The following is a 26,667-nucleotide window of genomic DNA, read 5'->3' as shown; positions in this document are numbered from 1 at the left end:
TCTTTCTTTCTTTCTTTCTTTCTTTCTTTCTTTCTTTCTTTCTTGTGGTTTTTCGAGACAGGGTTTCTCTGTGTAGCCCTGGCTGTCTTGGGACTCACTCTGTAGACCAGGCTGGCCTCGAACTCAAATCTGCCTGCCTCTGCCTCCCAAGTGCTGGGATTAAAGGCGTGTGCCGCCACCGCCAGGCCATGCCTTTTCACAGTGATAGAAACTAAGACAAAAAGTAAAAATCTTTTTTTTTAAATTAGGTATTTATTTCAGTTGCATTTCCAATGCTATCCCCCACCTACTCCCCACCCTCCCACTCCCACTTCTTGGCCCTGGCGTTCCCCAGTACTGAGGCATATAAAGTTTGCACGACCAATGGGCCTCTCTTAAGAGAAGATTTGGCCATAACCACGGGAACATATTCCACCATAAGTTCAAGGCTTCAAATCTTGAAAGTATAACTCTGTATAAAAACTGAAAGTATTAAAAGAATTTGTGTAAATTTGTAAGACAGAGTCCGTCTTTGGTCTCTCAAAAACTGATTCTTATAACATTCTTGCAAGCATATACACTCAGATGTGTCAGGAACAGTAAACCAAATACAACCATGAGCAGGGTCCACATCAGAAGGAAGTCATTAAAATGAAAAGTATCTCATTGGAAAGCACAGTAGTTGGCTATTATGTATACCCAGAGTTATAGCTATAGTGTCATGGCAGGTGACTCAAATCTTTGATAAACTTGCTCAACCCCTGAAGTTAAGTTCTACCTTTTAACTTTCAAAAAACAGTTATATGAGAGCAAAACAAGGTATCTCTTCAATTAGTGAATATTCATATTATGCATGTGAACAATGTTCACCAATATTCTTTAGTTGAGTCAAATTAAAAAAAATGAAAAACTTAAGTTTCATAAACATCTTCACACTATTGCCTCTGGTATTGGTAATGGTTTGTCATTGTGATAAAGACTTTATTTAGCAAATTACAAAAAGCTTAAAAAATCTATGAAAATAATAGAAAAGTACTTTTAGAAGTTTACAAAGAGTGGCATAAGAAAAAGTAGCAAATTATGGACAATTGGGCAGTGTGAAAAAGCTATGCAGCTTTGAGAACAGAGGAAGTGCCAAATGAATGTACATTGTTGACATGAGCACAGCCATGTGGAGAACCATAATGTCTCAGATCCATGGGAAGATAACAGTTTCCCCGGCAGAGGTCTAAGTATATGTATCCTTTAAGAAGGATTGATCTCGAGCGCCAAAAATACCAACCAGATTTCTTTTACTCCAGGATGACTGGAGCCAGAGTCTGCCAACCTACAGAGACTTCCCAAAGACATTAGCTAAACCTGCCCTGCTGTCCAGCAGTATATTTGGTGTGTCTTGATCAGAAAGCACAACCCATCTGATCCTAGCTTTTCTGTATATGTGTCTGTCCTTTCTTCATTATCCGGTCAGGTTCCCAGGACCAAGTGGTGGAGGATGCAGTGGATGTCTTTTGATTATTATTCTAATGATTAATTTATGTGCATGAATGTTTTCCTGAATGTCTGTGTAGTGTATTCTAACAGTACCCAAAGAGGCCAGAGGAGGGTGTCAAATTCTCTGGGGCTGGGGTTATGGATAATTGTGAGCAGAATGTGGGATTCCAGAGTGAAACCCCATCCTCTATGAGAGCAGCCAGTGCTCTCAACCTCTGAAACTTCTCTTTAGCTCCAGCTTTCAGCATCTTTAACTTGATTTGAAGTGTAACTAGCTGCTGCTTGCTTTTCTTTCAGGGTGTGGCTTTGTCACAGAATGCATTCACCTTTGCTTTCAACTGATCACTACTGCTTTTGAAATGCTTTGATGGTTTAGTATTCATTTGCAGGGCACTTGCATCTTATTTAACTGTCCACCTTTTATTTAGTTCTTCTATATTATGTAGTTGTCAAATCCACTTTCCAGTGCAGTCAGAAACCATCAATTTGGTGAAACCACACTGGTGCTGGAATAGCAAATTACTCACTAAGCACCTTTTTCCAACCTTTGTCCATCCTCATTTCCAACCCACTTCCCAGGAAACTCACTGGCTATGCCAGGTAAGTGTGAGTTTAGATCATTAAGGTCCCTCAGTTTGCTCAGCTAGACAAATGAAATGTAAACAACTGATGCTCTTCCCACCTCACCCCAACAACCAGGGTTTGATGTATCCCAGACTATTCTCTATCTCACTATGTTAACAGAGGATAGACCTTGCATTGCTAACCATTTGCCTCTAACTCCCAAGGGTGGGTAGGGATTATAGGTGTGCCTAACAGCCCACATTTATGCAGTGCTGGAGACAGAACCCAGGGCTTATGAATGTCTGGCAAACATGGTCACCTGAGCTAGTTTCTCAGGTGATAAATTTTTAACTGGATAATTTCACTATCATATGATGAAGCCAATTCTTTTCCTTAAGTTCAGGTTTCTGTCCCTGAGTGTCATAGTTTTCTCTCTCTCTCTCTCTCTCTCTCTCTCTCTCTCTCTCTCTCTCTCTCCTCCCTTCTCTTCCCCCATCCCTCTCCTCACTCCCCCCTTTGTCATATAATTACAGTTTTCAGAATTTCAACTTTTGGGTTTTAATCATTCAAGATTGTGCAGTTCTGAAACTTAGACTTTAGGAGCTTTGTGCCTTAGGTATTTTGATCTGTTGCTCTCTCAGCATTTGGAATTGTGGTATTTGTGATATTTCAGGTTCATAATTTACACTTGAAAGGTGAAATACTTTCCCTTACAAACCCTTAAAGTCCACTTATTGCTACCAACTAAGCCAATTCCATGTTCATTCTTATGACAATCACATCATCAGTCATATCTGGAAGCCACACTAGGTGCTTTATAAAACACTGTATAAAATGAAGGCTGTGAACTGCATGTGTTAGAGGATTGGAAGAATAACACGAAGCAAGAAGTGATAAAGAAAATAAACAACTCTCGGTACAAAGTATGTTATGGTTATAATAAACATAATGTGTGCTCAAGTTAATACAACATTATTGTACATGAGTAGCTGTCTTTCACAAACTATTCAAACTTTTGGATAGGCCAGCTAAATGTTCTCTCTCTTCCTTTCTGTGAACCTAGAACTCAGATTCTTCTGAGAAGACAACCTCAATCGAAGAGATGACAGCAAATTTGGTCCATAAAAAAGCTTGTAGGCGGGCAGTTTCTTGATTGACAGTTGATGATTTGTGTGGAAGCTCAGGACAGTTCTGTGTCTGGTTAGGTGATACTGGGTTGTATGAGAAAGAAGACTTAGCAAGCCACAAGAAGCAAGCCAGTAAAATAGCATTCCTTCATGGTCTCTGCTTAGGTTCCTGCCTCCAAGTTCCTGCCTTGAGTTCCTGTCTTGAACTTCTTTTTGTAACCAACTGTTATGGAGCCAAATAACCCCTTTCCTCACCAAGTTGCTTTTGGTCTTACTTGTTTTATTACTGCAATAAAAACCCTAACCAAAGTACTCACCTTTGAGCACAGCAGCTAGACTATATTTCCCAACTTCTCTTGTGACTAGTGTGGCTAAAAGCCTGAATTCGGATCTCTTGGACAGAAGAGATTAGTCACTTCTCTCATTAATCTGACTTAAAAGAATGATAAAAAAAAAAAAAAAAAAAAACAACAAACTGACTGTGGTTTGTTTGCTTTATTAACCACGATGACTTTAGCTGTTACAGATCTCTGTTCCTGATATAAAATACTAATGGAAACAAAACCTAAAATATTTAGCATCCAGATCTGGCCACAAAATGGTAGATGGGTAAGGTTAAACCAAGAAGATGTTTCTCATGGGTTTTGACCCATTAGTCAATCTCTCCCAATGTCCTTGCCACTGCACCTTACCCCTCTACCTGTGTCTCTCTCTGGGAGGCACTGTTCAACATGGTGGTTCTCGGAGGTAATTTGCATGGGCTTTCTACTTGACTTCTGCTTTGGTACCTATTCCAGGTCCATTCAAGGTTTTAAGCCTAGTCACTGCATTCTCCTTTCAATTGGCTGGGAAGCTGGGTGTGCGTGAGAGATGTATTTCTTTCTAATTAAGTCATCCAAATGACTTGTTAGGATTGCTTGAAATCCAGTTTTCAATTAAAAAAGGATGGTTTGGTCTATGTGCAATGAGAGGAAAGGCTTTCCAAATTCTTATAGGCATGAGGCCAGCAAGAAATTTAAATCATTATGTGTTCTTCACATTTGCCTTAACACTGTGTGAGAAGTCACTGATGGCTTAGGGACTTATTTTTGTGGAAAGTAGAATGACGTTACTGTATTTTTTCCCTGTTGTTGTGATAAGATACCCTGACCAAAGAATCTTAATGGAGAAAAATTTACTCTGGCTCACAACTTAAGGAATAGTCTATCATTGCAAGGAAGTCAATGCATCAGGAATAAGCAGGTTATATTCCATCCATAAAGAATGTGGTGAATGATTGGAGGCCAGTGCTCAGCTTATGTTCTCTACATTATGTGGGCCTGGACGAGATTCAGGGCTTAGGGAATGTAGCCTCCCTAATATTGTTCCACTTAATTAATGCGATCAAGATGATCACCCATAGCCATACACAGTTCTAATGTCCTAAGAACTGCATAGCTGTTTATTAGAGGCACAGCCTCACTACTCAGTATCAGTTTTAAGCTTCATTCTATTTACTATTGCTAAGATAAAATACTCTGGCCAAGCAATTTAATGCATGAATAACCCATTTTGGTTCTGTTTCTGGCTATGGTCTCGCATATTTCAGAGCCACAGTGGGAGAAGCTTGAAGTAGCTATTCCCACTGTATCCTCAGTCAAGAAGCAGGCTGAGATGAATGTTTCATGTATATGTGAGTTCATGTGTATGTGTGTGTACAAGCATATATATATATACTATATATATATATATATATATATGTATATGTACAAGCATATATATATATATATATATACTATGCTTCCCCCAGATGAAGGAATAGTCATATTCCCAATCAACATGGGTCTCCTCACATCAATGAAAGTAATTAAGACAACCTCTTTCAGACATAGTCAGCGTGTTGTCTCACAAGTGATTCTAGAGTCTGTCTTATTATTCTAGAGTCTGTCTGACAATTAGCACCAAGTGTCCTTAATGTAACTACAGTAACAATACAAAATCCTTTGTTGGAAATGGAGCATAATAGTTGTTCTGTGAGAAGCAAAGTCCTAAGTCAAGTAGGGTAAATGATATGACTTTTGTTCACTAGTAGCATCATAAGTGTCAGTGATAGAGCCCATCACTGATTCCTAATTGAGGCCATCAACACAATGAACCACACCACTTGCAGCTCACATAAACTGGTTCAAGTACCATATATTGCTGACACATCTTTCCTGAAGGCTGTCGGACTATTTTACCATACAAGCAAGAAATACACGTTCTCAAGTTCTACATTGTTTTATAATCTTCCCAGGAAGCAACATTTTGGGAAGATTTGATAGTGACCAGTAACATCACTCATATTGATTCTTTAAAAGCACAGAACAGGGAGTTGGGAAGATGTATCTATTGGCAAAGTGCTTGCATTATAAGCAGGAGGACCCAAATTCAGATATGATTTCAGACTACATTACTCAAGGGAAAAGAAGAGGGGGAACAGGTGGACATGTGCTTAGTGCCCTAGCACTGCTTAAGAAGAGACAAACAAATCCACAGGGACAATCTGGTTTCCAATCTGAGCATACTTAGGGAGAGCTGGACCAGTGAAAGACTCTTTCTTAATAAATTTAAAAAATGTTGATGTTTACTGAGACTGTGCTCTGTCATCTACATGTGTGTTCATATATGTGCATATAAACAACACATGTACATCTACACACATTTGGACATATATGTGTGTAACATAAACACACAGAAAAACCATCTCATTCAATTGGATAATGAAACACCCCTAACATATTCCTACGAAAGCTATACTGTTTACCTAAAGAAATAAAGGAAATTATCATGATCCAGAAACACTGCCAGAGGTACTCTGTGAGTCTAACCTCTTGTATCTGTTTTGTTGAAGGGAACAGTCAGCTCTAACCTTACCAATGTAACCCCCACAATCCTAGAAAGAAGAGAGAGAAGTTAATTAAAGGGCCTGTGATTATAATGGAAAACTCCCTGGACAATAATACAGTCTCTAAAGCAATCGTTTTGGTTTTCCAGCCTCTCTCTCTCTTTCTCAAAGCCTAAGAAAAATAAAATATGTACTTTCATTATAGAATTTTGCCACATCTTTCCCTTGATTACAGTCATCTTGCTTTGAAGTTGCTGTTAGACCAAACTTGAAAACAGTCATCTAAGCTGTGCGAGAGCTACCTGTCTCTCTAAATGCAAACAAATGAATTTGACATATTTGTGCTGCATGTCACCTACTGAATTTGAAAAGACCTCAGTAGAACAAAATTTTAAGGTTGTGCCAATGACTGAAAAGACATTTTGAAAACTATGTTGTTTTGATTTTTAGCTAGAAGAATGTGTTTCTTAACTGATTGAAAGGTACTGAAGAATTACGGGGTTATTTTTACCTCCTGTGTTATGTGGTAGTTTCTTCTTTATTCGCCACATCCAATGTGGTGACAGATAGAATTCCGAATGGCCTTTGGATGTTGTGTGCGGTCTAGGACTTAAACTGTGGGGTAAAGAAAAAAGTGCGCCCTGGGGCCTGGTATATACAGGCGTTCCTGGAGTTTGTGAAGTTCAGTTTGATCACTGGGGAAGCTGAGGCTTAATTTCTCAAGCCTCCTACGAAGATCTGGGTATAAAAGCTGCTGGAGGTCATCAGAAGGCTCAAGGGGCCTTAAATATCTACTCACCTTTTATGTCCTGTGTAACACCTAGTAAGACCACGCAGATGGATTCTGTGGTTGGTAATTTAACAAAAACAATATTTCTGATAGTTATAGAATGAGTCTAAACCAGCTTCCAAGACAATGACCAACTTGCCCAATTATCACCCTTTTAAGAATTGCTTTGTTTGCAGATAAAGAGAGCCTCAGATAGAAAGACACGCTACTATGCTTCAAACCGCTCTACCACTTTATTCTTTGGGCTACTGTGGGCAAATTGCTGACCTTAGTTTATGTTCAAGATCTAGTATCAAGTGTAGCTTAAAAGTCTTGCCTTCCTCTTCTGTTGAAGGTGGAAATCCATGTATAGTATCCTCATTAATCATAAAAGTTCAGCATCTTACTAAAACTCAAGTCCTGATACAATTTATCAAAATAAAGTTTGCACTTCTAGCTAGCTCCTGCATGAGGCCAATGATGTTGTTCTGTGAGTTACTGCTTAGCAGGAAGTTTCGATAACATACCAAGTTATTTTTATCCACATTAATTTATTATCCTTACACTAGATATTATTATCATTACCTGCTTTACTTACTAAATGAAATCTCTCTGTAGAGTAAACATGTTATCTGTGTAATGCCCTCACTCACATTGTTTCAATTCTATACAATATTTGACAAAATAACTAAGTGCATTGTTCTCTTCATTTATCAGTGACAACATTTCACATCTTCCTACCCATGATTCTTTAAGTGGTTTGCATCCTCATATGAGTATAGCATCTTTCCTGGTATTTTTGTCTTTTGCGCTTTGGTTGGCTTGTTGTGTCACTTCTGTGACCTTTCATAGTCTGTGACTTACTTCTGTCACATGATCATCAAACTTGGAGCCTGTCTGCCTCCTCACTTAGGTTTGGGGGTGCTACGGAGTAAAGCTTATGCAGCATTTTTATCTACATCATTTTGCCCAATACTATCACATAGCAGGCATCACCACAAAACTGTATCTGAAGGGAAGGTACAATAGATAAGAAAAGAGAGCTTTCCTCAAAATTTGAGACTACCATTGTTAAAAAAAACAAAGCAAAATAACAACAACAAAACAAGAATTGAGATCTTAGTGATAGAAAGATAAGAGAACTGGCTGCTCTCCTATTGGACATTGGTTTGACATCTACTACTCATATAGACACTCACAACCATTTGTAATTCCAGTTCCAAGGTATCTGATGCCCCCTTCCTATCTCTGTAGGCCCCAGGCACACACATGGTTCACAGACATACATGTAGAAAAAAAACATGAATACATAAACAGACATGCATGCAGACAAACCATAAAAATACACAAAATAAAATGATAAGCAAAAAATTGTGATTTTTGCCTGATACTATCCAAGCTGTGGCTAGATTAGGACATAGAGGTGAAGCCTTCTTAAGCCTATTATCTCTTTCCCAGACCATGGCCTTGGTTCAGACCAACAGGGTCTATGAACATTTTTCTTGGTGAGAGAGGCCAGAGAAGAGAAAAACATCAACTCTTCCCTGTGGCCTTTGGAGCTGCATTCTCAGTGAGACACAGCTGAGGCAAGAACGTCTAGATCATGCTTCTTCTGAATTTAGTTTTGGGAGCCTGGGGAGAAATAGATTTGGAGTAGTTATTTTAGCAGTGGCTGCCACACCCGCAGTTCCTTCTATATCCGCAGACCCAAGATAAATTTAGAAATTTACTTTTCTGGAGACCTTGATTTATTTATTTGTTTGAAATCATGTTCTGCAATACAAATCAAGAAAAAAGTCAGCTAGACACTCTGAAATGTTCTATAAATTTTTATCTCCAGTAGATATATGTAACCTTTTTTTTAGTTTATTTGTTAGGGATTTAGTTCTCAACACTGGCTGATATTAAAATCATCTGGTTGAGGGTATCAGTTAAACACTGGTTTCTGAATGAGAACAACTTAACCATATTTTCTAGGAGACCTAGCATCTTTTTCTTTAAATTCTGTTTAAGAGACTTATATCAAGATGAAGCAGAGATGCATGTGTTTGTAGATGGCCTTACCACAGAGTTTCCTATACATTAACACAGTAGCTGCATGCACAACATAGAAAGACAGCCCTGTGGAACTGTTATTTGAAATAATTATCACTTTGTATATGGCATGTCTTAAATGATAGTTGTGGAGACTATTAAAGTGTTATATCACTCTGTAAGTCACTAAGCAAAGGGAAAGAAAGATGGAAGGGAAACGGTTCTTTTGCTTTTCTCTTTCAGAGAAAAATATATGGTTCTTGTTGCTAAGGAAACAGACATCCATTCACGTTCTTCATTCCATCCTTGGGTCACGTCCAGTGCTGATCATGTCAGGACTTCAAGAGTAGAGAATTTTTAAAAAATCGTTTTATAACTGAGTTTTACTGCCTCAAAAATAATATAACCTATCACCATATTGTTGTTGTTTTAGATTCTGGGTGGTCAGGATTGTTTTTCCAAGGGCTTAGACTTATTTCAATGTTGTCTCATAAGAACAAAGATTGTGCTGCTGAATGAGTGAGAGCTATAGCAAGACTAATCTCGTGCTGTACACTACAGGAAAGAGACATATTATAATGTAGTCACTATGGAGTGGGGGCAGCGTCAAAGAAGTGATGTGTGTATAGTCCAGCACTTAGGAAGTCACCCCTAAAAGCCAAGTATGTGAGTCTCTTTAGTTTACCCAAGTGCTTTCCTCACCTCATCACAGCGTCCATTCTGATAGTTATTTCTAACTTAAAAGACACCTTTTTTCTTACACACATTAAAAAGAAAAAGGAATTAATTTCTCTACATTAATCATAGACAATTAAAAGCAAAAGGTTATTATACAGTTTAGAGGGGAATCAAATTCCTCAGGTTTATTCCTAACTCTGCTTCAAGGGCAATGGGAATTATACAACATATAAAGGCTTGGGGATTGGCTTGGCACATTATCTGTGAAATGGGTACCTGCCTGTAACCTCTTACACACCCTAATTACTTCTCTGCAGGTAGGGCAGAAACTTTGATCAAGTGTCTGCAGGTGTCCCGCTTTTAGTTGTCTAAGACAATCTTAACATCTCATTCACTCTGGTCATGGTTGATGGGGGAGGGGGCAGTGCCACTCATGTCTGGGCAGTATGACCAGAGATGAGATCTCTGAGGGAAATTTTTTCTCCTCTTAATTAAAGAATTCCCTTTTACAGGTGATTTTTCCCCCCTTAGCAAGGTTACCTGGAAGCATGGTAAACAAGAGTTGTTCAAGACTTGAATGTAGATAATACAAGAAATATGAAAGAGAAGGACAGGTCATAATTCTTTGATTTCACTGTGAAGCTACCAAATTGGCCAAAGTGGGGCCACTCTACCTTCTGTCTAAGAAGAAACACCAAATCTTACTCTTTAAGTCAGTTTGTCACTTTTCCTGTTATTTATAGACAGAACAAGGTTTACATTGCCCCCTTTTTAAAGCTTGGCAGTGAATACTAATTTGAGAAGTGCTGGATTTCACACTAAAGAAACTCTAGGTATGAGACTAAAAAGGAAAAAACTCCATTCCATACTAGACATATAAGAAGTTATTGAAAAAATGAATGGAAATGTGCAGCTGATGGGGGTAAGGTTGTGGGGGCATCTCCAGGACGAGTGGGGGTGACCTTAGCTATGACTCATGGCATTGGGGATATGGAAGCTGTATAGGCTACCTCCTGTTGACAGACAGGAACCCCAGTGGAGTGATAGAGATGCCAACCCACCCACAAAACTTTCAACTCAAAATCCTGTCTACAAGTAAGACAGGCACATGGAGAGGAACAGAGACTGAGGGAATGGTCAACCAATAACTGTTCCAACTTGAAACCCATCCCATGTGCAAGCACTAATCCCTAGCACTACTAATGATACTCTGTCATGCTTACTGAAAGTAGCATATTTTCCTCTGAGAGGCTTCACACAGCAGCTGACTCAGAGATATACAGACACCCACAGCCAAACAGTGGATGGAACTTGGGGTCTCTTATGGAACAATAGAAGGAAGGATTGTGGACCCCGAAAGGGATAGGGACGCCACAGGAAGATCAAGTGAGTCCATTAACCTGGACTCTCAGGGCGCTCCCAGTCTGAACCATCAATCAAAGAACATACAGGGCTAGACCTAGAACTCCCGGCTCATATGTAGCAGATGTTTAGCTTGATCTTCATGTGGGTCCTGAACAACTGGAACAAGGGCTATCCAAAAGCACTTGCCTGGGATATGACCTAATAGCTAGGTTGCCTAGCCTTGCCTTGCAGAGACTTGAGGTGCCAGGGTGGTAGGGGGAATACTCATAAGGGGGAAGTATTGTGGGAGGAGGTGGCTTGTAGGAGGGCAGTGAGCAGGATGTGAAGTGAATAACTAAAATAAATTGAATTAAATTTAAAAAGTTAATGCCCAGACTGCAAAAAGATTTTATACAACTCAATATCTAACAGACACTTAGCTCACCTAAAAACTAAGTGACAGACCTTAAACAAACATTTCTCAAAAAAGAACATGGGGATGGCCAAAAGTTGTATGTTAAAAAAAAAAAATCTTTCAACATTCCCAATCATTAGGAACATGTAGCTCAAAATCACACTGCGTTTTAATGCCACCCATAAAAAATGGGTATTAACAAAGGGAGAACAAGTGACAGGGAAGACAAAAGAGAGTTCTTGTACAGTATTAGCAGCAATGTACATTTTACAGCTATTATATAAAAGAAAGAGGTTGTGATGGCCCCTTAATGTTAAAAATAGTAATACCATATGATGCAGTAGTCTGTCACTTGGAATATCTACAAAGGGAATGAAATCAGTGTCGGGGAAGCATTGTACTTCCAAGTTTGTCTTAGCACTACTAACAATAACTGAGAGGTGAAAACTATATCCAATTGGTAAATGGATTTTTGAAAACTGTCATGTACATCATAGAATACTATTTATCATCTTTTTATTTACTTACTTTCTTTTTTTTTCATTTTTTTTATTAGGTATTTTCCTCATTTACATTTTCAATGCTATACCAAAGGTCCCCCATACCCACCCCCCCAATCCCCTACCCACCCACTCCCCCTTTTTGGCCCTGGCATTCCCCTGTACTGGGGCATATAAAGTTTGCAAGTCCAATGGGCCTCTCTTTGCAGTGATGGCCGACTAGGCCATCTTTTGATACATATGCAGCTAAAGACAAGAGCTCCCGGGTACTGGTTAGTTCATATTGTTGTTCCACCTATAGGGTTGCAGTTCCCTTTAGCTCCTTGGGTAATTTCTCTAGCTCCTCCATTAGGGGCCGTGTGACCCATCCAATAGCTGACTGTGATCATCCACTTCTGTGTTTGCTAGGCCCCGGCATAGTCTCACAAGAGAGAGCTATAACTGGGTCCTTTCAGCGAAATTTTGCTAGTGTATGCAATGGTGACAGCATTTGGAAGCTGATTATGGGATGGATCTCTGCATATGGCAATCACTAGATGGTCCATCCTTTCGTCACAGCTCCAAATTTTGTCTCTGTAACTCCTTCTATGGGTATTTTGTTCCCATTTCTAAGAAAGGGTAAAGTGTTCACACTTTGGTCTTCGTTCTTCTTGAATTTCATGCGTTTGGCAAGTTGTATCTTATATCTTGGGTATCCTAAGTTTCTGGGCTATTATCCACTTATCAGTGAGTACATATTGTGCGAGTTCCTTTGTGATTGGGTTACTTCACTCAGGATGATACCCTCCAGGTCCATCCATTTGCCTAGGAATTTCATAAATTCATTTTTTTAATAGCTGAGTAGTATTCCATTGTGTAAATGTACCACATTTTCTGTATCCATTCCTCTGTTGAGGGGCATCTGGGTTCTTTCCAGCTTCTGGCTATTATAAACAAGGCTGCTATGAACATAGTGGAGCATGTGTTCTTCTTACCGGTTGGGACATCTTCTGGATATATGCCCAGGAGAGGTATTGTGGGATCCCCTGGTAGTACTATGTCCAATTTTCTGAGGAACCGCCAGACTGATTTCCAGAGTGGTTTTACAAGCTTGCAGTCCCACCAACAATGGAGGAGTGTTCCCCTTTCTCCACATCCTCGCCAGCATCTGCTGTCACCTGAGTTTTTGATCTTAGCCATTCTGACTGGAGTGAGGTGGAATCTCAGGGTTGTTTCTTTCTTACTTACCTATTCATTTTGCATCCAGCTCACTGCCCTTATTGTTATACTTTAGATGCTTGCTTCCCAAGGAGAATCAGACAGGATGTGGATTTGGACGACTGGGGAGGTGTAAGGGATCGAAGTTGTGTAGGGGAGGGGAAACTCTGATTAGAATAAAATGTACAAAATATGTATTTTTCATAAAAGAAAAAATATCTTACAGAAATTGAGAGTAAAATGGTGGTTACCTTGGGAATAAGGAGGATGGGGAGAGTAGTGGATAAGAAAATGTTGGGTTTGAGTATGAAAATATATGTCTCCCAAAGTATAGCAATTCTGGTATGACTTAGTAGGGTTACTATTGATAACAATAATACACAATGCATTATACTTCCAAAAGGCACACAGATCACTTTGAATGTTTTCATCATAAAAAAATGACAAACTTTGAGGAGGCAGCTATGTCTTCCATAATTTAAACATTATATGTCATACTGAACAGATATGGTTGTGTTATGTGTATATGTGATTTTTCTTTTAAGACAAGTTCTTTTTACATACCAAGGCCAGCCTCAAATTTACAATTTCACTGCCTCATCATTTAAAGAGCTGGGATCATAGCAGTTCATTACACGTCTCAGCTGTTTACATATATAATCGCAAAAAAAACCCCACTTTTTGTCATTTTCTGTTAATATGAAAACAGTAAATTGCATGGTACAAATGCCAAAAACATAGGGAAACAGGGCTACCAAAAAGAGGTAGTAAGGTAAAGAGATGGACAGGATGATTCTAAGAACCAACCAACCAAATTTCTGTTCAGAAGCTATAGAGAAAACACAAAACATCAAAACAAAATCTACCAACCAAGCAACCAAAAAACTGTTAAAAAAAGCAGAAAACTTAGATGACGATTTCCCTTGTTTTCAATGTAAATGTTGCTCAGATGATGGAGTGAGATGAAAGCCTCAACCAAAGATGTACAAGTACATTGTTTGAGCTGAACAAAGAGCATTTCTTTCTCTGTTCTAACTAACCCTAGACCTAAGCCTGAAAGCATCTAGCTTCTGTACAAACTAATCTTTCAAGCTGCCTGATTCAGTCTAGCATCTCTCTGCTTCTGACTGAATTGCTCTGCTTGGACTCATAGTAACTTTGGCTATATGTTTTAATCTTTTGACTCATTCTCATTCTCTGGCTCTTTCTGTCATCATCTGTGTCCAATTTGTTCTCTCTGCAACCTAACACACACACACACACACACACACACAGACACACACACCCACACACACACCACTACCCTTTCTCTCTCTCACTGCTGTTAAGTAGCCTCTCTTTCTTGTGCTGTTCCTTCCACAAACTAACCTTACCTTCATTGTTAGGGATTAAAAGTAATTACTAAGTGTGTGTCTGTATTCTAGCCAGATCACACCGTAATCCAAGGCATATCTGAATTCTGGCCAGATCATAATGACCTACAAGGTCTTTAGATATAGACCTTTCCAGAGCAGCCACTATGCTAGTTTGAAATTCCTCTTCAAAACAAGCCATCATGTCTTTATATGTGTTTCCTTGGCAGAACACTACTGTGCTGGATTAAAGTACCTCTACAAAACAAGTCAATTTCTCATTTTAATCCAGTAAATTTGCAACTTTCTTCAATACTAGAGTTGTGGAAGAAAGTCAGGAAGGAAAATTACTAGTAGAGAATAACCATCTAGCTACTGTTCTAACTGGTGTTATTCCCATAGCATCTTTATTAGTATGGTCTCTAAACTTTGGGAACGAAATTAAGAAATTTTAGGAAAAAAAGCATCTAAACATAATTTCTCTAAGAACAAAGAACTTGTGAAAATCTGAGGTTATACTGATAGATTTATATAGACTGCCTGGAAGGAAGAACTGGTAAGGAGTGTGGGGAGGAGAAGGGCAAGTTTAATGTTGCTATCATTAAACATGTTGAATGACATGTTTGGTGTGCTGATATACCATCTGTGGGAAAGGCCATACGTTGAAAGCCTAGCTAAGATGACATGGTACCATCCATCTGGACCTGAAATTGAGATGGACTTAAAGAAGCCAAGAAATATAGGTTAAGGGTTATTTTTACACAGAGGACAGCAAGAGAAAAATCAATGAGATGATTTAATGCATACATTAATGTTTATACTGTAGTCAAAGAAGCAATGAAGAGGGATGATTGACGGGAACCTACAATGGCATGAGATGTTACATCAGCAACAGACTACCAGCATTGGTATATGTCTTACAAAGCTAGAAGAAGATGTAGCTGAAATAAGCCATGAGGCAGAGAAAAATAGTTATTAGGACTCAGGGCATAAAACATATTTTTGGCTGCTTATAGGCAAGACAATATTCTGCACATACATGTTTGACTGTTTATAGGCTGGACAACATCCTGCACATATGTGTTCAGCTGCTTATAGCCCAAACAGTGTCCTGTGCAAATATTCTATATTGGTGTGGGAAATGGAAAATGTGCTCAAGAGTGGTCTATTTATCAAAAGTCCCAGAACACAACTTAACATCAGAGAGAACTGATATGTCATAAAATAAACTACTAATGTGAACTAAAATAAGCTCCCATAAAATTTCCAGCATTTTCCTACTGAGTTGAATGATTCTTTTCCAGAAGTTGGACAACTTTTCAGGACTTCCTAAACAAATGAAATCTTGGCCACTTAAGGGAAACCCATCTACTCAGCTTAGTTCCCCTTGCTGACTCTTTTACTAGGACGGAAAAGGCGATGAATTATGTGGGGACTAGTAGCTCAAATCAGATAAAGGGGCAAGAAACCAAAGATGGAGATTGGGTGAAAGATGTCCTGACCTAGCAGTCTTCTAAATGTTTCTTAATGTCAAAAACAAGCTGCACATGCCAAAGAAAATCCCATTTAGAAATTGAGGCAAACAATTATGAGAGAATCAGGCTGCTTTGGCTAAAGTGAGATTGCAAGAACCTGGCTTCCTTGCCTGTGTTCTTCAACGTTTATGAGACTACTCCATGGACTCCTGAGTAGTGCACCTTTGCTCAACAGACTGAATCACCTTTTCTCCAAATAAAATCCAGAAGCTCAGATATGTCCAGGCTCTACCTTGAGATGATCAAGTAGCTGATGTCTCAAACAAATTAGAAGTCATTTATCTTTGGTTTTGCACGTTGCATTTAAGTTAAAGACCTGTTAGGAAAGCGTAACCTCAGAGCAATAAATTGATGTATGATGGGATTTCACCCTGGTTCATGAGTGTCCTCAGAAATTCTCTCTCTCTCTCTCTCTCTCTCTCTCTCTCTCTCTCTCTCTCTCTCTCCGTGTGTGTGTGTGTGTGTGTGTGTGCGTGCGTGTGCGTGTGCGTGTGTGTGCGTGTGCGTGTGCGTGTGTGCGTGTGCGTGTGTGTGTGCGTGTGTGTGTGCGTGTGTGTGTGCGTGTGTGTGTGTGTGTGTGTGTGGTGTGTTTAGGTTATGAATTTGAGAATGTGTAGAACAGAACACTAGAGGAGTTGGGAGGATGATCGGAAGGGGAGGGAATTATATAAATGAAAAGTTCACATATGTAATTCTTAAAGAACCCCCCCCCACACACACACACACACTAAAATACTAAGCCAACCAAACAAAATAACCTAACTAAAGAAAAACAAAACTAAACTAGGCTGCCCAAATTCAATATTTCCCAATCTACACTTCATATCTCCTGTTACCTGACTTATAAGGAGGTTAATAAGCATTTGTTTCATTTCAGTTTGCTAAGACTGGTCAATGAAGATGATTTTTCTCCATCCATTCTATGATTTCAAGTGATTTGTGGAAAATACTATATACTAAAGTCAGTTGCTCTCTTGGAGAATCTATCTGCTTTACAGTGCATTCAAAGTACATAAATGGAAGGAAAGTGGTGGGAAAATGACCTCTTGTCCCCATTTGTAGAACAAAAAAAAATCAGATATAACTACAATTTAACCTTAATAAGCCAAAGCTTGTTCAGAAGGTATGATGGGATGAATCCAACACCACATTCCTTGGGAACATTCCCTCGGCACTTGAGGCTTCTGTGAGACTGTGTGTAGGCAAAAACAATCAGAGTATAGTTCTCCATCTACAGAAGAGACACAAAGCCTGCTCTAATATGTACAGTGCACTATTTTAGCCACATTTGCTGTTTCCGTGGGGTTGGTGGTAGAGATGAAGCTTGAAGTTTTATCAAACATACATGTCTGCTACATACTTTGTGTTTTCTTTAAAATTGTGGAACTGACTGTGTTAAAATTTGAGTGCTTTTGCAGGCTCATAGTTTAGCAGTGTTTGGCAACCAACTTTGCCAGGAATTACACTGGAGAAAAAGGAGCTACAAGGGTATTGTTGATCATTTGGCTACTTCCAGAAAATCGGAAGAGAATCCCTCGGCATGAACTTGCACTCTGTTCTTTGTTAGTTTCCGCCAGCTTGTAAAAAGTGAATGAGACATTGTACTCAGATCTCATGTGGAAGTACGCTAGTGTAGTAGGAAATTTGTATATTGTTTTTCAAAGCCAAGTGTAATTTTGAAACAAGTAGGGCACAAGAGCCTCATCCTATTTCATTAAGTGGCACCCTTGTCAAGATCGGGGACTTGACTCTATGAGTTCGTGGGGAGTCATACATCATCGCCAAGGGATCGCAGGCAAAGGGGCTGGCGTTTCCTTACACAGGCCGTTGCATCTACAAAACATGGGAATAATTTGCAGTCAGGTCAAATGTCTTTGGAGAATGTGATTCATTGCATTGCCCATGACCTATACCGAATTTAAGTTTGGAGATCTTCATCTCAGTTTGAAACTAGGTAGATTTATGGGTCTGTCCACACTGCAAAGTCCTTTGACGTCATTCCAACAGGAAGTATACTTGGTAGAGAGAATATTAAGGCAGTAGCTATGTCAATATTACACAAAGTTAAGTAGCCAACTAAAGCAAATTATACTTTTTATGTTTTCCTGAGAGCACAAATATTCAAATTGCTTATTTGACCAGTTATTGTAAGAAAAAATAGTCTAAATGATTTTGCATATACAAGCAAGCAATACTCCAAGGAGAAAAACAACAAATGGACCTATGCTAAAAATCCGTTCTTTGTTTTTTTTCAGTACTAAGCATTGTACATGCATATGTGCAATGCTTAAAATATGCACAAACATGCGCACACACATTTTTTTTGTGAATGTAAATATTACCTGAGTGTATAGCTAAGTAAATATCTCTCTCTCTTTCTCTCTCTCTCTTTCTGTGTGTGTGTGTGTGTGTGTGTGTGTGTGTGTATCCCACATTTAATAAAGGAGAAAATAGGAAGAGTGAACATGGTACACATGAAAATTTTCTTTTTGAATAAATGTGAATTATAAATATTAAATTCAATATATTCTTAGTAATCTTAGATACCTTAAGATAGACAAAGTAAAGACTAATAAAATGGAAAAATAAGAATCTTGTAGAAACAGGAAGACTTTACAATTATATGTTAATACATGTCTGGTCTTATGTTGGTGTATAGAGTGGGAAGTAAGATTTTACAGAATTATGTTCTATGTGTGCATGCTTTTACTAATCCTGTTAAACCCTGCATAGGTAGCCAAATTTTTTAGACATTGTCTGAACAGAAAGACATGGGGATAGTAGGGAATTTTTCAAATATCCTGGCATCTTCCTATTTTTAATGAAGAGAAATAAATGAGGGGGTTTTTGAAAGAAGAGAGTGGTGTGATGCAATATGGGGCAATATTGCTGAATTGAGGAAAATGGTCAAAAACCAGACTCCCTGGAACAGCTAAAAATTAAAAAAAAAAACACACACAAAAAAACCCCCTCATTCTTAAGGTGACATAAAACAAGATTATAAAACAGGGAAGTAAGCTGAAGGAGAAGTATGAGAAGGATATTGCTGCCTACAGAGCTAAAGGAAAACCTGATGCAGCGAAAAAGGGGGTGGTCAAGGCTGAAAAGAGCAAGAAAAAGAAGGAAGAGGAAGATGATGAGGAGGATGAAGAGGATGAGGAAGAGGAGGAAGAAGAGGAAGATGAAGATGAAGAAGAAGATGATGATGATGAATAAGTTGGTTCTAGCGCAGTTTTTTTTTTCTTGTCTATAAAGCATTTAACCCCCCTGTACACAACTCACTCCTTTTAAAGAAAAAAATTGAAATGTAAGGCTGTGTAAGATTTGTTTTTAAACTGTACAGTGTCTTTTTTTGTATAGTTAACACACTACCGAATGTGTCTTTAGATAGCCCTGTCCTGGTGGTATTTTCAATAGCCACTAACCTTGCCTGGTACAGTCTGGGGGTTGTAAATTGGCATGGAAATTTAAAGCAGGTTCTTGTTGGTGCACAGCACAAATTAGTTATATATGGGGACAGTAGTTTGGTTTTTTGTTTTTTTTTTTTTTTCTTTTGGTTTTCTTTTTGGGTTTTATTTTTTTCATCTTCAGTTGTCTCTGATGCAGCTTATACGAAGATAATTGTTGTTCTGTTAACTGAATACCACTCTGTAATTGCAAAAAAAAATTGCGGCTGTTTTGTTGACATTCTGAATGCTTCTAAGTAAATACAATTTTTTTTATTAAAAAAAAAAAAAGGGAAGTACTGGAACAATAAAAGAGAAAGTAATGTAACCATTTTGGGGCCTAAGGAAAGGGAAAACATATACAGGAATGATAAAGGGATAAAGGGCTATAATCCTTACATGAATTTGTTTGGAAAGTCTTGGTCTTTGCCAACAAGCTGTGCTATATAAATTATGAAACATTTCTGGCTAACACACAAGATGATGAACAATATCTGGCCCATCATAACTGCTCAATAGAACTTGGGAAATGCATCAATGAATAAAAATTGATTTAACAAAAAAAAAAAAAAAAAACAAGTTCAAACACATAAGAGACTAGCAACCAGAAAAACCTTCTCACAGAACATCAGAAGTACTAAAAGAAGCATTGAATCATTTGGAAATATAATAAATGAAGAAATGATTATAATGTCTGGAAGGAAAAAAAGAACAACAATAACAGTTGCCCATGTCATCCTGAATTAGGTGCATAGCAATAAGATAGTAACTCAGATCATGTGCACTTAGTATAGATCCCTTATAAACAGACTCTGTCCTCTGCAAGGCAGACACTAACCACATACTGGGGACTCCCAGAGTCTTAGGACACCTGTACTTCTGAATGACTAACTACAAACTTAAGAGTTCCAGGAACCCCCTCTATAGTTTGGTAATCCACTAGAACAATTCACAGAACACAAAAGCAAAGTGCAATGTTTATACTTTTAGTTTTATTATAGAAGATAAATCAAGAGGATTCACAAAAGGAAGAGATATTTATTACAAGATCTAGGAAGAAATGGTGTCTTCCAGTTTCAACTCAGCTTCTAGCTCCTTATCTCCCAGGTTAGGCTTAATTTACTAATCAGAGCAGTTGGTCTTTGGGTAACCAGCTCTACTTTTAAAGATGTTGAGTTATCTCACTAGCTTTTTTTTTTTTAAAGAGGACACGCTTACACTCTCAATACATACAGTGAAAACATTAAACATTATTATCTAGATTTCAGTTAATTAATTCATTCTTGATCATATCCTTTTAATTCCCAAAATTTTGTCCAAACATAGTGACAGAAATACCAAGGTAAGCTTAGAATATTTTTTCTCAGTACTACTCCTATATTACATCTTTGCAACGATTGGATTCTGCTAAGTGAGGCCCTCAACCTGGGGTGACTTGGCAATGTTGATGAATGGATCGGGATATAATACTGGTTCTAGCAGCAGCCGTTAATGTCCTTACACATTTCTGTAATAAAAAAAAAAATCAAACTCAATGCAGAGGCTCCCTGAAATTGGGAAAATTTTCTGCTTAAATAATTTAACTAATTATTAATTCGCTATCATTAAATTATTAGTGAGAATTATTAAATTCTTCCATCTGCAAGACATAATCAGTTTTTAGGAAAACTTACACTGTGCCAAAAAAAAAATTATTATTTTTTTTAAATCCAGTGTTTTTAGAATAATCATAGGAGTCAGAGACGGGGAGGGACCTGAATGGGGGAAGAGAGATGGAGGGAAAAGGGAGGCAGGATCAGTTATGGGGAAGACAGGAGAAAAGTTCAGAGTGCCCGGAGAATGAATGGAAATAAGCAGCAATTGGTCGTTGAGGTCAAGAGGTGAGGGGAACCTCTAGAAAGTCCCAGAGACCTGGGATGTAAGAGACACCCAGGACTCAGTGTGGGTGACCTTAGTTGAAATGCCCAACAGGGAGAGATGGAACCTGAATAGTCCACCTCCAGTGGAGGAATGTGCACACCAACCCATCTTCAAATTTATGACTTAGGATTATTCCTGTCTAAAAGAAATCAAGGGACTAAAATGCAGCAGAGACTGAAGCAATGGCTGACCAGTGACCAGCCCAACATGGGATCTATCCCATGGGTGAGCACCTAACCCTGACACTATCACTGGCACTATGTTATGCTTGCATATAGGAGCCTAGCATGACTGTCCTCTGAGAGGCTCTACCAGCAGCTGACTAAGACAGATGCAGCTATTTACAGCCAACCTAGAATTGAGCTCAGGGACCCCTAGGGAAGAGTTAGGGGCAGGACAGAAGGAGCTGAAAGGAATGGCAACCCTATAGGAAGACCAACAGTGTCAACTAACCTGACCCCAGAGAGCTCCCAGAGACTGAGCCACCAACCAAAGAGCATATATATGCAGGATGGTCTGAGATTCCGGCAAACAAGTAGCAGAGGACTGACTGCCCTGTCTGGCCCCAGTAGGAGAGGATGCATGATGATGCATGAGCAGGGGGATGTGGTGGTGGTGGGTGGGGGGATGGCAGATGGCGGCATCCTCTCAGAGGTGAAGGGAAGGCAGGATGGAAAGAACTCTGGCGCCACATCAGGGTGCAACATTTTGGGATGTAAATAAATAAACTAATTTTAAAAAGAAGAAAACCCCTTCTACCTCAAAATTTAAAATTATGTTAATGACACATTTGTTTTTTAAAAATAAAATGTGTTTTTGTAAACAGGTGGCGGTGTTCTTATCTCATCTGGCCCAGCGGTTAAGAGCACTGACTACTCTTCCAAAGGTCCCAAGTTCAATTCCCAACAACCACATGGTGGCTCACAACCATCTGTAATGGAATCTGATGCCCTCTTCTGGTGTGTCTGAAGACAGCTACAGTGTACTTGTATAAATAGTAAATAAATAAATAAATAATATTTTTAAAAAAAGAACACTGTGCTGGGTCCTACGGACACAGAAATAAACACCCAGCCAAGTTCTTTCTCCCCAGAAGCTTTACTCCAACCGTAGGCTAGGGAGGCAGACAGTAGAGAGATGTTGTTAAGCAGACTATGAAGGCAGCAGGTGCTTCAGCATTTACCTAGGGAGGAAGTAACTTTTCAAAAGATGAAGCATGAAGGGACACAAAAGAGCCGGGGCTCCACGCTAGTGGTAGGAGGGGACTTTAGGGACCAACACTGGCAGTGTGTGGGGAAAAAGTGGTGAGTGGCGTGTTGGAGGTGATGCTCAGGTGACCTGGGACCTTGTTGGTGTTGTCTATGAGCTTTGATTTGTTTACCCAAGGACAATAGGATCTAACTGGAAGATGTTGATGCTTTCTTAAGAGGATCTCCATTTTGCTAGATTGCTCTGCCTCCGTTGTGCAGGATAACAGAAGGGGACAGGAAACATGGACTAGGGGGATAAGAGCACAGCATTCTAAAACAATGTAACCTGAGGCTGCATATAAGACCAAGCACAGGAGTGAGCTGAGAGTCCTTTTATAGAGTCTAACTCAGTACAGAGACTCAGAGAAGCCTGCCTTTCCTGAGAGTGGCTCATGCCCTGAGACAGTCTAATGACATTCCTGATAGTGCAGAGGGACTAAGGGTTCTCTCTTCCACACCCACATTTTTAATACCATTGATTCACTCAGGACAGATAGAGGGGTGCAAAAACAGGTGTCAGGAATTCTCAGCGAACTATGCATCCTCTTGTTTATCTGAATCTTTGTAGCCATCACCTGAGTCAGAGAGACAGCACTTGTCTCCTTCATGCCCAGCCTTCAAAGACTTGGAAATGTGGCGCATCTCAGTCTTCAGCCTGGTACAGAAGGGGTTGCCTTCAATTAGCTGTTGCTGTCCCTGGGCAGAGGTGAGAGGGATGCTGTCTAATAACAAAGACAGGACTTGGAAGTTGTTTGAGTCTAAACTCGCACCAAAATCATGATCTAAATATATGACAGGAGACTTTCCTAACTCTGAAACTTCCTCAAAAACCAAGTGGTGTTGTCCTTTCCTTGGTGGCTGTAAGTCCCTGGATTACCCTTCTACCTGACCCCTGCTCACCTCTGTTCTTCACTACCCCAGTTCTTCTCTTTGTCCTGTGGACTAATTACACATATCCACCTGAACAAAATGGATTCTTTAATTACAAAGGGAAAAACAATGTTTTAAAAGCTGCCATTGTGTAAAGATACCTTCCAAAACAAAGCATCAGGGGCTCTAGCTGTGGCTCTGTACTGCTCGCCTGATGGTTTTGGTATTTTAGTGACTTGCCAAGGAGTGACCCTTGAAGTTTCCATGACAAAATGATGCCTTGAGGAAACCAAACCCTTTCTTTCCCTGAGCTGTTTCATTTTTTTTCCTCTTGTAATTAGACTTGCCATCACTGGGGACTGTCTTTGTTATTAAACAGCATCCCTCTCACCTCTGCCCAGGGACAGCAACAGCTAAGTGAAGGAATCCCCTCTGTACCAGGCTGAAGACTGAGATGCGCCACATTCACAACAGCTGCAGTTCTCCTTTGTTAGCTTCAGTATCTTTAGGGATCTCTGCTTTTATTTGAAGGGCCCTGTTTGGTACCCTCTTCCCCTGTGCTTCTTCACAATGTTCTATTATTTGTTATGAAAAGCATAAAAAAAGGTAGCTGCTGTGCTGGCCTCTCACGTTCCCAGGCTACATAACAGTTCTCTGGAATTGGTCACCAGCCAGGAGCATCACTAAAGAGAGAACCATGCGGCTGCTACTTGTGTCTCCTGCCCATCTCAGTGAACCTGGTAGCTGCAATGGGACACACCGCAGTCACTCTTGCAAGTGAGTGAACCGGACAGGGATTGGAGAGAAGGAACACGAGATTCTTTTTTTTTTTCATGCCAGGGACTCTACATAGTCCTCTCCCACCGTCCGCACACCCACCCTCTTCTGTGTCTGCTGGGCCTGGGCAGAAGTGACTAATTAGTGCACTCTGGCATTTCTTTTCTTCAAGGGTTTGTGTGTTCCTGTGCTTTCTGCTGGGCTCTGCTCAGATGCCACCAATGTGCAAAGTCATATATGCTGTCTCTTCACAGATGCAGATTTTAAGATCTATGACTTAGAGTTCTCCACTTTTTGTAGCCCCAAGTTATTAACGGGTTCCAACAGCTAATTAAACACTCATATTTTTTCCCATTGACTTATGTCTTTAAAAGTTTGAGTATGTATTATGTGTTTGGATTTGGTTAATACAAAAAGATGCAACTTTTATCTTTATGGAGTTATAAGTCAGTGTCAGGACATAGATGATGAATACATACATAAATATACAATCACTGAGGACGTTATATAAGGAAAAGTACAATGGAGGAAATGGCATACTGGAGTATGATAGAAAAAGTCTGATTAGTGGGAAAATTCATCTGAGACAGGCCTGGATCAGGAATGGAGCTTGTTATGGGATAAGCTAGACAATAAGTATATGGCACCGTTGTCTACATTGTCTACAGCCCCCAGCAAACAGAGGCTCAGAGGCAGCACTGAACTGAGCTTGGTTAGAAGACAGAAGGACTAGTGGTGTGTATGTAAATATTTGGAGAAGTATTCAGGAATGTGTGTGTGTCCTTCGGAAGGTTATGTAAGGACACGGAAAAAGTATTATATTGGGAAATATCTTCCCAATAAGACAGAAATTTTATGTATCCAGAGCGATTCCAGACACATAATTACACTACAAAACTGTCTGTCGGGGAGCCACTGGCTTTCTGAGTCTTGATTGATCAAACACACATGACTATCAATGTTGATGTAAGTTTCCACGTAAGTACATGATTAACATTCACAGAAACAGAAAAAGAAAGCAGCTATGCTTGCCATTTTCGAACCATAGAAACTGGATTAATGAGTTTGTAAAACTTCAGGAGGGTCATGGGAACAGGAAGAAGTGTGTCTGTCAGACTACCTGCCACTGCAAATTTGTGCTTAGGAACCTGCTCGTAGAGTCTGAGGAACAGTCCTCAACCATCTGACTGGCTCCTCAAGGCTGATGGGAAATTCTTCCTTCCACGTGAGGAAGCTTGTGTTCAGGGTACCTGTTCTGTTCCAGGAGGAACAGCTGGATTCTGGGGCGATTGCCAGAGGTGCACTTCACCCTGCTTAGTGCATTCTGCAGAATGGATATCCAGTGGAGTAGAGACAGGGGCCCATCTACTTGCATCAGATGAGGAGGTATCCAGTAGGAGGCTGCTGCCAGCTAGTAAACCTTCCAGGGCCATAGGCAACAGTAATGGATATTTTCTAGGGCTGAATTAAACAAAACAAAACAAAACAAAACAAAACAAAACAAAACAAACAAAACAAAACAAAACAAAACAAAACAAAACAAAACAAAACAAAACAGAGGAAGGGAGATTGTTGATAGACCTCTGAGAGGACTCTTCAAACGAAATAAAGTGCTGAGAGGTTCTAGGTGGACCTGTGGAGCTCTATTTTGCTTTTGTTGTTGTTGCTGCTGTTGTTGTTGTTCCCAGACTTGCTACATTTTCTTCTCTGTCTAGATGCTTCCACGAAAACCTACCTCGACAGCGAGGCCCACAGTAGATCAGCATGGGCAGTGTTTAGACTGAAGGGAGTATGGTTTTCATTTTAATAAAAGAGTTAGTCATTACACAGTTCTCTCTGAAAGCTCATAGCCTCACAATCGGAAGAATCCCCATAGCCATTTAACCTTTTATCTGCCTTAAGGACACCTCTTGCCTAAAGGTAATTGTGCATCCACGTTAAAATGTTTACTGTAAATCATACGCCATTCATAGTTTGGTGTGGCCTTAATTGTTACTGCATACATTTTTATTATAAATTGTATGTTAAAATACACAACTATTCTTATTCCCTAGAAATAACAACCTAAGAATTTAAGACCATGGAATGATTTTTCCTGCTCAAAGACAAAACCTCTAAGAGTGTCTAACAACACGCACTTCATAGTTTCCTACAGGGTTGTTTACAATGGCACTGTGCTCACAGTTTGAAATCTCTGCCTATGCTTCTTCAGGTAGGCCAGTTCAAGGTAGTAGATTGGTTTTCTCTGTATTTATCATTTGGTTTCAGTTAATAAAATTCTTTTTGTTGTTCTTTGTTCTCATTTCTTTAGCTAATGCCCAATGACCAGGGAGAGTCTTGAGCAAATTTTGCATCTCCATGTTCATTGCAGTTTTTATAAAAGAGTCTCAATCTAACTTATAGCATAAAGGTTGTGTCCCAAACACTCTTTTTCCCAAAAAAGCTAAACCATGCTGTGACTATAGTAACCCCCTCAGGTGCACCCCAAATTGTCCTCTGCCCCCTGTAAGCAGATCAGGTTTGTGTTAAGCTTGCCACAGTTGGAAGTCCCCT

This window comes from Mus musculus, chromosome 2 (assembly GCF_000001635.26).
Source record: "Mus musculus strain C57BL/6J chromosome 2, GRCm38.p6 C57BL/6J".
NCBI lineage: Eukaryota > Metazoa > Chordata > Mammalia > Rodentia > Muridae > Mus > Mus musculus.
This window is presented reverse-complemented; position numbering follows the sequence as displayed.